Consider the following 14,242-nt stretch of genomic DNA (forward strand, 5'->3'; position numbering starts at 1 on the left):
AGATTCGGGTGTCATCTGCAAAGGAAGACACGGTGCTGTGGCTGACATCCTTGTCTATGTCGGATATGAGGATGAGGAACAAGATGGGAGCGAGTGCTGTGCCTTGTGGAACAGAGCTTTTCAGCGTAGCTGCCTCGGACTTTACTCTGTTGACGACTACTCTCTGTGTTCTGTTAGTGAGGAAATTATAGATCCATCGACCGACTTTTCCTGTTATTCCTTTAGCACGCATTTTGTGTGCTATTACGCCATGGTCACACTTGTCGAAGGCTTTTGCAAAGTCTGTATATATTACATCTGCATTCTTTTTATCTTCTAGTGCATTTAGGACCTTGTCGTAGTGATCCAATAGTTGAGACAGACAGGAGCGACCTGTTCTAAACCCATGTTGCCCTGGGTTGTGTAACTGATGGGTTTCTAGATGGGTGGTGATCTTGCTTCTTAGGACCCTTTCAAAGATTTTTATGATATGGGATGTTAGTGCTATCGATCTGTAGTTCTTTGCTGTTGCTCTACTGCCCTCTTTGTGGAGTGGGGCTATGTCTGTTGTTTTTAGTACCTGTGGGACGACCCCCATGTCCATGCTCCCTCTCCATAGGATGGAAAAGGCTCGTGATAGGGGCTTCTTTCAGTTCTTGATGAACACGGAGTTCCACGAGTCTGGCCCTGGGGCAGAGTGCATGGGCATGTCATTTATCGCTTGTTCAAAGTCATTTGGCGTCAGGATAACATCGGATAGGCTTGTGTTAACCAAATTTTGTGGCTCTCTCATAAAAAATTCATTTTGATCTTCGACTCTCAGTCTGGTTAGCGGCTTGCTAAAAACTGAGTCATATTGGGACTTGAGTAGCTCACTCATTTCCTTCCTGTCATCTGTGTAGGACCCATCTTGTTTAACCCTTTCAGGGTTTTCGTCGTACTAGTACGTCTTACGCGTAGGGGTTTTTGACGTACTAGTACTCATAAATTCTAGCGGCCTCAAATCTAGTGGGAGAAAGGTGGTAGGCCTTCATATGAAAGAATGGGTCTATGTGGTCAGTGTGCACAGTCTAAAAAAAATCCTGCAGCACACAGTGCATAATGAGAAAAAAAAAACTTTGACCATTTTTTTTTAATAAATCAGCGACTTTGCAGTGTATTTTCGTATGGTATTTATTGTTGTATTCTAGTTTTCTTGGTCTCATTTTATAGAATGGAAGACATATTACAGAAATTGAGATGATTTTGACTGGTTTTACAATGAAAAGTGCCTTGAAATTGAGCTCAAAGTAGCAGAAATGTTCGATTTTTACCAAACTTCAAAAGTACACAAATCGTGCCAAGCGTGCAATACACGTCAACTGGTGAGTCTAATATTCTTTCACAAGTGCACCAATAATATTTATACCATTTTTTACACTAATGCAGTAGTCTGCATAACAGTAAATCTTATATTTTTTGTGAAAATAAAAATTCAAAGTGGAAAGCAAAAGAATATAAGAGGGGCCTTGAGACGTTACTAATGACTAGAGGAAATGTCATTTTAGTGCTAGGAATGTCTTTCTTGTTTATTCTGGACCCTATTCGGAAATTGGCATCTTTTGAAATTTGTGTGAAATTGGCAAAATTGCTAAATTCTGACCACTGTACTGGATAGTTGAATTTCATAAATGAGTGGTTTCTTGCACCCATTCGATAGAAAAAATGGAGTTCTAGCGAAATATTCATGTTTTTTGTCGACTAGTACAGTGAAATTGGCCGAAAATGGGGCTCAAAGTGAGCAAAATCGCCGATGAGTAAACATCGCCGAGACCGCTAAATTTTGCGAGAGCATAATTCCGTAAGTTTTCTATCAAATTTCAAACTTTTGGTGTCTTTATGATCGGGAAAAGATTCTCTATCTTTTCATAAGAGAAAATAATTTTTTTTTTTTTTTTAAATTTGGCCGACCCTGAGAACGAGTTTCGGAGAGGGCCTGTCGACCCTCAAAGGGTTAAGTAGGGGCCCAATACTAGATGTTGTTCTCAACTTTGATTTGGCATAGGAGAAGAAATACTTTGGGTTTCTTTCGATTTCATTTATGGCTTTTAGTTCTTCCCGCGATTCCTGACTCCTGTAAGATTCCTTTAGCTTGAGTTCGATGCTTGCTATTTCTCTGACCAGTGTCTCCCTACGCATTTCAGATATATTGACCTCTTTTAGCCGCTGTTATTCTTTTCCGTCGCCTGTAAAGGGAGCGCCTGTCTCTTTCTATTTTACATCTACTACTCCTTTTTCTTAGAGGAATAAGCCTTGTGCATACATCGAGTGCCACCAAGTTAATCTGTTCTAGGCATACGTTGGGGTCTGTGTTGCTTAGTATATCTTCCCAGCTTATATCGGTTAGGACTTGGTTTACTTCGTCCCACCTTATGTTTTTGTTGAAGTTGAATTTGGTGAATGCTCCCTCATGACTAGTCTCATTATGCCGGTCTGGGGCTCCACGCATACATGTCTGAACCTCAATTATGTTGTGATCTGAGTATATTGTTTTTGATATGGTGACATTTCTTATCAGATCATCATTGTTTGTGAAGATGAGGTCTAGTGTATTCTCCACTCTAGTAGGCTCTATTATTTGCTGGTTTAAATTGAATTTTGTGCAGAGATTTAAAAGCTCGTGTGAGTGAGTTTTCATCAGAGCTGCCTCCTGGTGTTATTACTGCAACAATATTATTTGCTATATTCCTCCATTTTAGGTGCCTTAAGTTGAAATCCCCCAGGAGCAAGATGTTGGGTGCAGGAGCTGGAAGATTTTCCAGACAGTGGTCAATTTTTAACAGCTGTTCCTGGAATTGCTGGGATGTTGCATCCGGAGGCTTGTAGACTACCACAATGACTAGGTTTTGGTTCTCGACCTTTACTGCTAAAACTTCCACTACATCATTTGAGGCACTTAGCAGTTCTGTGCAAACAAGTGACTCTGCAATGTACAGGCCAACCCTCCCCCCCTTTTGCCTGTTCACTCTGTCACATCTGTATAGGTTGTAACCTGGGATCCATATTTCGTTGTCCAAGTGATCCTTTATGTGGGTCTCAGTGAAAGCCGCGAACATTGCCTTTGCCTCTGCAAGCAGTCCACGGATGAAAGGTATTTTGTTGTTTGTTGCTGGCTTTAGACCCTGCATATTTGCAAAGAAGAATGTCATCGGACTGGTGGTATTGTTGGTACTGGGGGGGGGGGATTTTTTTTCCGGCATTAGTATCTGTATCTGTTGGTTTGGAGTGGAGGCCATCGACTGTGGTTCCACTCCAGGAATGACTGGATTTGGTGTACGATTTCTGCCATTTCCTGCCAGTTTTTTTTCCTTCCTGGCACTAAAAAACCTCTCCCTCTTGAGTGGCTGTGGCTACCCAGGTTTTCCCATGGCCTGGATGTTTTGTATCTTTTTGTCCCCTTTAGATGGTGTGCCTGGCAATTTAAGTTATAGCACAGTCTTTCCTGTACTGAAGAGGTACACATTTCAGGGTGAAAAAGCTTACAGGAAGGGAGTTTGCATTTTCCTGTTGTCATATGGGCATGGCATTTTCTAGGGTGGTCATAGTTGCACGTCCCGTCTGTTTTTCCAGATTTCCCATGTCTGCAGATACCAAGTGCATAGTATGTGCACAGGCTTGGTTTCCGTTTGCCTTGGGTTTCTGTGACTGTATTCCCTGTTGGTGCATGTTTCCCTGTCTTATTCCTATCCTCCCTAGCACCAACAATTGAGCTCCCACCAGTTGTTTTTGATAATATATCCTCACTATAGCTAGTGAAGTCCTCTTGTTTGCTATTTCCTGTGGTATTTCTAGTTTGCAATATTGGTTTTATCTTATCTTTGACTACAATTGTTTCCCCACTACGGTTCCTGTCCCCTATGAGGTCATTTATATGTATTCCTTCCTGCGTATAATTCCCGACTACCTGGACAAAATCTCCAGCTTCACCATTACTGTCTCCCAGGACAGCACCTCCAGCTTCACCATTACTGTCTCCCAGGACAGCACCTCCAGCTTCACCATTACTGTCTCCCAGGACAGCACCTCCGGCTTCACCATTACTGTCTCCCAGGACAGCACTATCAGCCCCACATTTACTGACTACCAGGACATCACCTCCAGCCTTACAGTTTCTGGCTACATGGCCAGTATCAAGGGCAGTACCATTCAACCCAGACTTTTTATGTTCCCATCCGTTGTAGAAATCTTCCAGGTTGTCTATGAAAGCAGCTTTGATGTTATCCTCTTTTAATACCCTTGTGATTTTAGTCCACAGATTTTCCTCATTTGGGCATACCCAAAAACACTTCCCTGTTTTAATACTGCTTGTAGCTAGTTCTTGGATATCTGCACAAGGGGCGTGACACCAATTTCCACAAAAATGACAATTTATCCATGTGGAAGCCCGTTTGTTTGATGGACTGCAGACTATACAGAGCTTCATAATGATTCGAGTGGTTTATTTACTGTAATTCTACTAGTAACCTCCTGAATACTCTATTAATAACCTCCTTAAATGAAGCTCTAGCTATTTGTATTTCTATTTCTAACTAATTGGAGAGCTTACCGTGTACGTTCCTGGTTTATATTTATTGTTTGTGTCTGATAAGGGCGCCTACATCCCCATCCGTTTACAGTCTGCTTTATTGTCCAACGAATCCGTTTGAAACCAGTCAAGGGTTCGGACCATCAAGGGTTCGGACAAGTCGAGGGTTAGGACCAGTCGATCTGATCTGATCGGTGGGTCACTTATTTAACCCTTTGAGGGTTTTGGTCGTACTAGTACCTCTTACGCGTACGGGTTTTTGACTTACTAGTACGCATAAATTCTAGCGGCCTCAAATCTCGCAGGAAAAGGCTGATAAGCCTAGATGTGAGAGAATGGGTCTGTGTGGTGGGTGTGCGCAGTAGGAAAAAAATCTGGGACCCAGTGGTGCATTGTGGGAATGCCATCATAGTACACAATTTCCACCGTGCCCTGCAGTAAGAAGTTCCTCACTCCTCAGCGAATTGGGACACTTTTGTTCCCCAGTGACAGTTCTAATACAGATGGAAGTGACAGTGAAGATGAGTTTCAAGGTTCTGGTGAGGTTTTGACTGAAACTAATGACCATAATATGGGTAATAGTGAGGAAAACCCAGACAACCCACAGCCTTCCACCTCTGGTGCTGGGCCGTCGTTCAGTTGTACCAGAATCAAAGAGGAAACTCCTATTTTCCAAAATCCCAGACTCAGATGTGAGCATTGGTGATGATAATGATAGTGATTATGAACTACAAGCTCTTCAAACTTGTTCCAAGAATGGAGGAGGAGGAGGAGGCAGAGGAGGAGGAGGCAGAGGAGGAGGAGGCAAGAGGAGGAGGAGGCAAGAGGAGGAGGAGGCAGAGGAGGAGGAGGCAGAGGAGGAGGAGGCAAGAGGAGGAGGAGGCAAGAGGAGGAGGAGGCAGAGGAGGAGGAGGAGGAGGAGGAAGAGGAGGAGGAGGAGGAGGAAGAAGAAGAGGAGGAGGAAGAAGAGGAGGAGGAGGAGGAGGAGGAGGAGGAGGAGGAGGAGGAGGAAGAGGAGGAGGAGGAGGAGGAGGAGGAGGAGGAGGAGGAGGAGGAGGAAGAAGAATACGTAATGATAACAATAATACATAATAATAATACATAATAATAATAATACATAATAATAATAATACATAATAATAATAATACATAATAATAATAATACATAATAATAATAATACATAATAATAATAATAGGTAATAATAATAATATGTAATAATAAATGTTCACCCATGACAGTAACAAGATAAGGGGAGATAACATCTGATAAGTGCTGACGTTTGATGAGGGTAAATGAGGGTAGAGCTGATGCCAAAAGATGAGATGAACATCGCCCTCCCTTTGTTTTTGCTGGTATACTAACATTTCTGTCTGTCTATTTGCCTGTCTGTCAAGCTCCCTGTCTATCCATCTAGCTCTCTGTCTCAGAGAGCCACAAGACTGCGTCATCACTTTTACTCACATCTTCAAGCAGAGTATAGCACTTTGTCTGGGTTTCTTGGGTTATCCTAGGTAATTTATACTATGTATACTTGTATTTATGTGTACCTGTGAGACAGAGATAAACAGACAGATAGAATGAGGGAGAAAGATAATTAGATAGATTGGAGGAGGGGAAGCAGCATCCGACCCCATTGTTTTGACAGGCCGGAGGGGGAAAGAGTAATGAGCCAATATGTCACTTTGACAGCTGCCGACTCCTTGTAATTTACACTATGGACGAGGAGGAGAAGGAGAAGGAGGAAGAGGAGGAGGAGGAGGAGGAAGAGGAGGAGGAGGAAGAGTAGGAGGAAGAGGAATAAGAGGAAGAGGAGGAGGAAGAGGAATAGTAGGAGGAAGATTAGGGGGAAGAGGAGGAAGAGGAAGAAGAGGAGGAGGAGGAAGAGTAGGAGGAAGAAGAGGAGGAGGAGGAAGAGGAGGAGGAGGAAGAGGAAGAGTAGGAGGAAGAGGAAGAGGAGGAAGAGGAAGAGTATGAGGAAGAGTAGGGGGAAGAGGAGGAAGAGTAGGGGGAAGAGGAAGAAGAGGAGGAGGAGGGTGGAACACTAGTACACTGGTACTGGTACACTAACATTTCTGTCTGTCTATTTGTCTGTCTGTCAAGCTCCATGTCTATCTGTCTATCCGTCTAGCTCTCTGTCTCAGAGAGCCACAAGACTGTGTCATCACTTTTACTCACATCTTCAAGCAGAGTATAGCACTTTGTCTGGATTTCTTGGGTTATCCTAGGTAATTTATACTATGTATACTTGTATTTATGTGTACCTGTGAGACAGAGATAGACAGACAGATAGAAAGAGAGAGACAGATTGAAAGAGATAGAATGAGGGAGAAAGATAAAACACCATTGTGTATGACACCATGTTTCAGAGTTCCACAAGCTGCAGAACTAATAGGAATATGTTCAGTGACTGTATATTGGTATATATATTATAGAACAATAATAATAAACAATGTTTTGTATTGTTTGTTTTTGTAAACAAGTTTTGTAAACAATATATTGATAATTATGTTTGTGTGCTTATTGTGTTGTATACAACGAGTGTATATATGTACATTGCACCTTACTTTGGTCTCATAGGCCACATAAGTTATGTGAAAAAATAAAATAGTGAAAAAAACAACAAACCTTCAAATACAAGTAAATCAAAGTTTACCGGGTGAGCGGCAGTCGCCGCTGTTGCCATACGTGGCTCATTTTCTGCAAACTTCATGCATCCATATCTCCATAAGTATTGATGGTAAATTTTTTTTGTTTATCCTATAATGTTTAGAAAAAAAAACTATTTTTTCTTAAGAAAAAATAATTTTTTTTTTTTTTAAATTTGGCCGACCCTGAGAACGAGTTTCGGAGAGGGCCTGTCGACCCTCAAAGGGTTAAAACATACTAGTCGGTGATTTGGGCTAACACATGAAGGATCTACTTGAAATTATCTACACGAGTAATATGTGATTTGATTGATACAAAAGTATAACTTGCGTGTTGAAGAGCCGGTGATTTCTGGCAGCTCCTAAAGTGACGAACGGTCAAGCCTCAACCCTTGTTTATCAATCGCTGTATCTAGCTTTTCTAGTTTTTTTTTTCCGTCTCCACCACAATAAATGCTATATTATCACTATAGTTGACTGGTGGAAATTTTGGAGGAAGGACGCTTTTTCTGTAGTAATAATTGCTTCTCGTTGTGTATATTGCGACTGCTGGTAACTACAGGTTATATGAAATTCACAGTATACGTCTGGTATTTCAAGAAAAAAGAAACTAATGAAAGTCACTCCACTCCACTAAGTACCATTATAATACTGGTTAGTTGCTACTACAACACTGTATTCTGCTATTCACTGGTATCACTAGATTATTTGCGAGTACACTAGCAGGCCAGAAAGAGATCGAAGTAGAAACGGCTGAAGGTATCAGAATTTGTGAAGTCAGTCAGTTGTTGTCAAAAAGTCAATGAGAGAGTCTGGATGAAAGGTGCGTCCATCAGCGAGAAGGGAAGGTAAAGAGAGAGCAGCGGAGCGAAGACGATAAAGTGGGCAGTCCAACAGAATGTGGCTGACTGATAATGGAGCCTGGCAATTCTCACAGAGAGGAGCAGGGCACCTCTCCATGAGATATCCATGAGTAAGACGAGTATGGCCAATGCGAAGACGGGAGAGAGTAGTCTCCCAACCTCGACACTGGTGATAAGAAGACGGCCAGTAACCTATACTCGGTATAATAGATTGAAGTTTGTTGCCGAGCATAGTAGACCAACGTTGTTGCCAACGGGTGTGAAGGTGGGAAGATATTGCAGCAAAATAGTCCGTAAATGGAATACCTCTATGTGAAATTGGTAGGTCATGTACTGCTGACCGTGCAGCAGTGTCTGCCTGTTCATTGCCCTGTATGTCAACACGACCAGGGACCCAACAAAAAACAATATCTTTATGCTTGGTAAAGATGCAGCATAGCCAAAGTTGGATACGGAGGACTAAGGGCTGAGGTGTATCAAATTTCTGTATAGCCTGTAAAGCACTAAGGGAGACAGACAACCACAAATGATGACACAGGCATAGATGCAATACGGATAAGTGCTGTAAGGATGGCATACAATTCAGCAGTAAAAATACTAGCCGAAGACAGTAAATGCCCTTGTACGGCGCTGTCCGGAAACTGCTGCGAATCCTATGCCGTCAGAAGACTTAGAGCCATCTGTGTACACAGCAATGGCATGAGTGAGTGAAAGTGGTCAAGAAAAAGAGAGCGGGAAGCGACCGTAGACAGTTGGGCTTTCGAGCAAGGGAGGAAGAACAGACTTGAACAGCTGGAACTTCCCAGGGGGGTAGGGAAAAGTGAGATGCTACATGTACATAGAAAGGTGGTAATTGAAGAGAAGACAAGAGTGAATGAAGGCGAAGAGAGAAGGTACGGAGTAAACAAGGGCGGCGAACAAATAATGTCTACTAATATCAGTGACCATTCTATAAATGGAAGGATTGCGGATATCATGAGAGCATACATAGTAGCGAAGGGAATGGGCATCACGGCGATCAGATAAGGATGGAAAGTTTGCTTCTGCATAGTCTCTCTCGACAGGGGAAGAGCAAAAAGCACCAAGGCATAAACGTAATCCTTGGTGACGAATGGGGTTAAGGCTAGAGAGAGTAGCAGGAGATGCCGCTGAATAGATCTGGTCACCATAATCAAGTTTCGATAAAATAAGGGTGAAATGTAGGCAAAGGAGGGTTCGACGATCAGCTCCCCATGAAAGATGAGCAAGGGTTTTAAGAAGGTTCAGCCGGCTGTGATAAGTTGTCTTCAGAGAGGTAATGTGAGGTTTCCAGGATAACCTACAATCAAAGAGGAGGCCCAGAAACTTGACTGTATCACGTTCAGGGATACGGGAGCCATAGAGGTACAAAGGATGATCGGAGATGACAGGGCGTCTACTGAAAGTAATTTGGTGGGTTTTAGTGCTGGAAAATTTAAACCCACGTGTGGTGGCCCAATTGGAAACACGGTCGACTGCATACTGGAGAGAAACTGTAATGAGGTGACAGTCAGCGCCTGCACAGGCAATAGCGAAGTCATCAACATAGAGTGATGACCAAATATTTGATGGAAGACTAGAGACCAAAGGAGAAAAAGTGTTGTGCTCAGAACACATCCCTGGGGGACACCTTCAGCTTGGATAAAGTCCGGGGAGAGCACATTATTAACCCAAACACGGAAATGCCTGTCAGTTAAAAAGTTCTTAAGGAAGGATGGTAGATTGCCTCGAAGGCCTAAGTAGTGGGCTTGGGCTAAAATATTATACCTCCAAGTTGTGTCATATGCCTTCTCAAGGTCAAAAAATATGGCAATAACTGAGTGGTTATTCGCAAAGGCATTACGAACATACGTATCCAAGCGTAGTAAGGGGTCTATGGTAGAACGTCCCTTACGAAACCCATATTGACGAGTGGAGAGACTGTTGTGTGTCTCTAAATACCACACTAAACGTCTATTTACTAGGCGTTCCATCACTTTGCAAACTGCACTGGTAAGAGCAATGGGACGATAGTGGGAGGTTTCATGTCCCGTAGTGCCCGGTTTGCGGAAAGGGAGAACAATGGCGGATTTCCACAGCTGTGGAAGAACTCCTTGTGATCAAATAAGATTGTAAAGGCGTAATAGGACTGCAAGGGCTGAATGATGTAAATGTTGTAGCATACGAATATGAATGTCGTCGGGCCCAGCTGCCTCTAAACTGTTGTATCCTGAGCACCTCTGCAAAAGCAGTGATAATGTGTGAGTGTGGTGAAAGTGTTGAATGATGATGAAAGTATTTTCTTTTTGGGGATTTTCTTTCTTTTTTGGGTCACCCTGCCTCGGTGGGAGACGGCCGACTTGTTGAAAAAAAAAAAAAAAATTACACACACACACACACACACACACACACATATATATATATATATATATATATATATATATATATATATATATATATATATATATATAATATATATATATATATATATATATATATAATATATATATATATATATATATATATATATATATATATATATATATATATATATATGACCCCCAGTTAATGATAATTTTTCATTCCAGAAGTATGTTCAGGTGCCAGTACTGACCGAATTTCTTCCCATAAGGAATATTGTGAAGTAGATTAGTCCATTTCAGACCCCCAAACATACATGTACAAACGCACTTACATAAATACACTTACATAATTGGTCGCATTGGGAGGTGATCGTTATGCGGGGGTCCACTGTATATATACACAGTAGGGCCCCACTTATACGGCGGGTTAGGTTCCAGGCTGTCGCCGGAAAGCAGATATCGCCAGAAGGCAGAACGCCATTTTTTTTGCATTTATAAATGCATATAAATGCCAGACAACAAGCTTACACTAAATTATATTAGGTAAGTAATAGAACTAGGCATTAAAAACACACAAAGTAAAATACATTCACAGTAAATTCATTACTTATCTTAAAGTATTTGTAATCTTAATGTAGGGAGAGAGGTGAGTAGTACTTATTTGTAGGTCAGGGGCAGGTAGCCTAGGTGTAGGTAGCCCTGGCTCCCCATCTCATACTTAATATACGATATTTAAAACATTCCAGAGAGGTAAAATACACATACAGTACACTCATTATTTACCTTAAAATATGTGTAGTCTTAATATAGGAATAGAGGTGAGTAGTATTTATTTGTAGAAAGTCAGTGTAGGTAGCCGGTAGGTGTAGCCCGCCTGGGCTACACCTACCGGCTACCTACACTGTGGCCAAGAGCCATATTATTAATATCGACATACAGTGTTCACTGAATTTAATCGTTTCTAACAACTACCTTTAGATGCCACCATAAACGAAGGTACAATTAATGAATAATTCATGCCGAAAATTGTAAACAAAAGCGGAGTGAGGGAGTGGCTGGGCCAAACGCAGATTCATACACGTTTTCTCTGATGGCTGAGCAGAGAAAACGTAATGTTGTCCCTCCACCCGGCTACCACACAGGTACACAAGTATTATTATCAGAGCACACAAAATATGCAATAAATGCCAGACAACAAGTTTACACTAACTTATATTAGGTCAGCAATAGAAATAGGCATTAAAAACACAATAAAAGTTAAGATACACACAGAGTACACTTATTACTTACCTTAAAATATTAATATTAATGTGTGAGAGGTGAGTGGCAGGGTGTTTATTGAATAAAATCAGAATGGCACACCATCATCTTCTAACTTGGCACTTAAAGTAAGAGGCTTACGACTTCTCTTTTTATTACAGCTAACCTTAGATGCCATCATCAATAAGAACCAACTAGTTAACGAAAGAGTAAATGAGAGAGAGCGAACGAGATAGAGTTGAGAGAATGAAAGAACACAAACTGAACAGGTAGTGGATGATCACTTAACCAGGCAAAATAAATGGGTATTAATGTGTGTCTACTTTTAGTTCATTCACCTAAGTTTGTAAGAGTTTGTGAAACATTTACCTCAATATTTTTTATTATAATAATTACCTCACAATACAAATACTCTTACATTGTGTACAAGTTAGTTCAGAATAAACAAACAGCAACACACCATTTTTAGAGTGAATGAAGATGATAATATTAATAATAATAATATTATTATTATTATTAATAATAATAATAATAGATATTATTATTATAATAAAAAGCACTAAACCCACAAGGGTCGAGAATTGCTATATATAAAGGCATACGAAAAGAATATTTTTCTACAGTTATCCCCCAGTGTTTGACTAGAGAAAACGTAATTCTTCCGACACTACCTACACAGCTGCTTTGTAAACAAATCTCATATTTACATCAATTTTTATTCTGTGAGTGTATGTATCATGTTTATATGCTATGTAATGGGTTTCATATATAATTTTGAGGAAAATGTCGTATTTGAAAGACTGCTTGCTGTATAGCAAATTGTGGTCATAATTTGACATCGCCATATTAGCGGAATGCCGTAAGGCGAAACGCCGTAAAGCGGGGCCTTACTGTATGTATGTATGTGATATATATATATATATATATATATATATATATATATATATATATATATATATATATATATATATATATATATATATATATATATATATATATATATATATATATTATATATATATATATATATATATATATATATATTTCCAACAAGTCGGCCGTCTCCCACCGAGGCAGAGTGACCCAAAAATAAGAAAATCCCCAAAAAGAAAATACAGTGGACCCCCGGTTAACGAACTTTTTTCATTCCAGTAGTATGTTCAGGTGCCAGTACTGACCGAATTTTTTCCCATAAGGAATATTGTGAAGTAGATTAGTCCATTTCAGACCCCCAAACATACACGTACAAACGCACTTACATAAATACACTTACATAATTGGTCGCATTTGGAGGTGATCGTTAAGCGGGGGTCCACTGTACATTCATCATCATTCAACACTTTCACAACACTCACACATTATCACTGCTTTTGCAGAGGTGCTCAGAATACAACAGTTTAGAAGCATATACGTATAAAGATACACAACATATCCCTCCATACTGCCAATATCCCAAACCCCTCCTTTAAAGTGCAGGCATTGTACTTCCCATTTCCAGGACTCAAGTCTGACTATATGAAAATAACCGGTTTCCCTGAATCCCTTCACTAAATATTACCCTGCTCACACTCCAACAGATCGTCAGGTCCCAAGTATCATTCGTCTCCATTCACTCCTATCTAACATGCTCATGCACGCTTGCTGGAAATCCAAGCCCCTCGCCCACAAAACCTCCTTTACCCCCTCTTTCCAACCCTTTCGAGGACGACCCCTACCCCTCCTTCCTTCCCTTATAGATTTATATGCTTTCCATGTCATTCTACTTTGATCCATTCTCTCTAAATGACCAAACCACCTCAACAACCCCTCTTCTGCCCTCTGACTAATGCTTTTATTAACTCCACACCTTCTAATTTCCACACTCCGAATTTTCTGCATAATATTTACACCACACATTGCCCTTAGACAGGACATCTCCACTGCCTCCAACCGTCTCCTCGCTGCTGCATTTACCACCCAAGCTTCACACCCATATAAGAGTGTTGGTACTACTATACTTTCATACATTCCCTTCTTTGCCTCCTTAGATAACGTTTTTTGACTCCACATATACCTCAACGCACCACTCACCTTTTTTCCCTCATCAATTCTATGATTAACCTCATCCTTCATAAATCCATCCGCTGACACGTCAACTCCCAAGTATCTGAAAACATTCACTTCTTCCATACTCCTCCTCCCCAATTTGATATCCAATTTTTCTTTATCTAAATCATTTGATACCCTCATCACCTTACTCTTTTCTATGTTCACTTTCAACTTTCTACCTTTACACACATTCTCAAACTCATCCACTAACCTTTGCAATTTTTCTTTAGAATCTCCCATAAGCACAGTATCATCAGCAAAAAGTAACTGTGTCAATTCCCATTTTGAATTTGATTCCCCATAATTTAATCCCACCCCTCTCCTGAACACCCTAGCATTTACTTCTTTTACAACCCCATCTATAAATATATTAAACAACCATGGTGACATTACACATCCCTGTCTAAGACCTACTTTTACCGGGAAGTATTCTCACTCTCTTCTACACACCCTAACCTGAGCCTCACTATCCTCATAAAAG

The 14,242-nt window shown here is 40.8% G+C and overlaps 1 protein-coding gene and 1 long non-coding RNA gene across 3 annotated transcripts in view; one reads left to right on the forward strand and one right to left on the reverse strand.

Moving 5' to 3' along the window:
* Window positions 1-14,242, reverse strand: part of LOC128687317 (golgin subfamily A member 4-like) — a 177,275-nt gene that overhangs the window by 98,922 nt on the left and 64,111 nt on the right. The window lies entirely within an intron of this gene.
* LOC138853806 (uncharacterized) overlaps window positions 4,826-14,242 on the forward strand; it is a 73,262-nt gene continuing 63,845 nt past the window's right edge. The window contains exon 1 of the long non-coding RNA XR_011392974.1: window positions 4,826-5,235. This is a non-coding gene — a long non-coding RNA (uncharacterized lncRNA). The remainder of the gene's footprint in view (window positions 5,236-14,242) is intronic.

This window comes from Cherax quadricarinatus, chromosome 40, assembly GCF_038502225.1.
Source record: "Cherax quadricarinatus isolate ZL_2023a chromosome 40, ASM3850222v1, whole genome shotgun sequence".
In the NCBI taxonomy this organism is placed as follows: Eukaryota; Metazoa; Arthropoda; class Malacostraca; order Decapoda; family Parastacidae; genus Cherax; species Cherax quadricarinatus.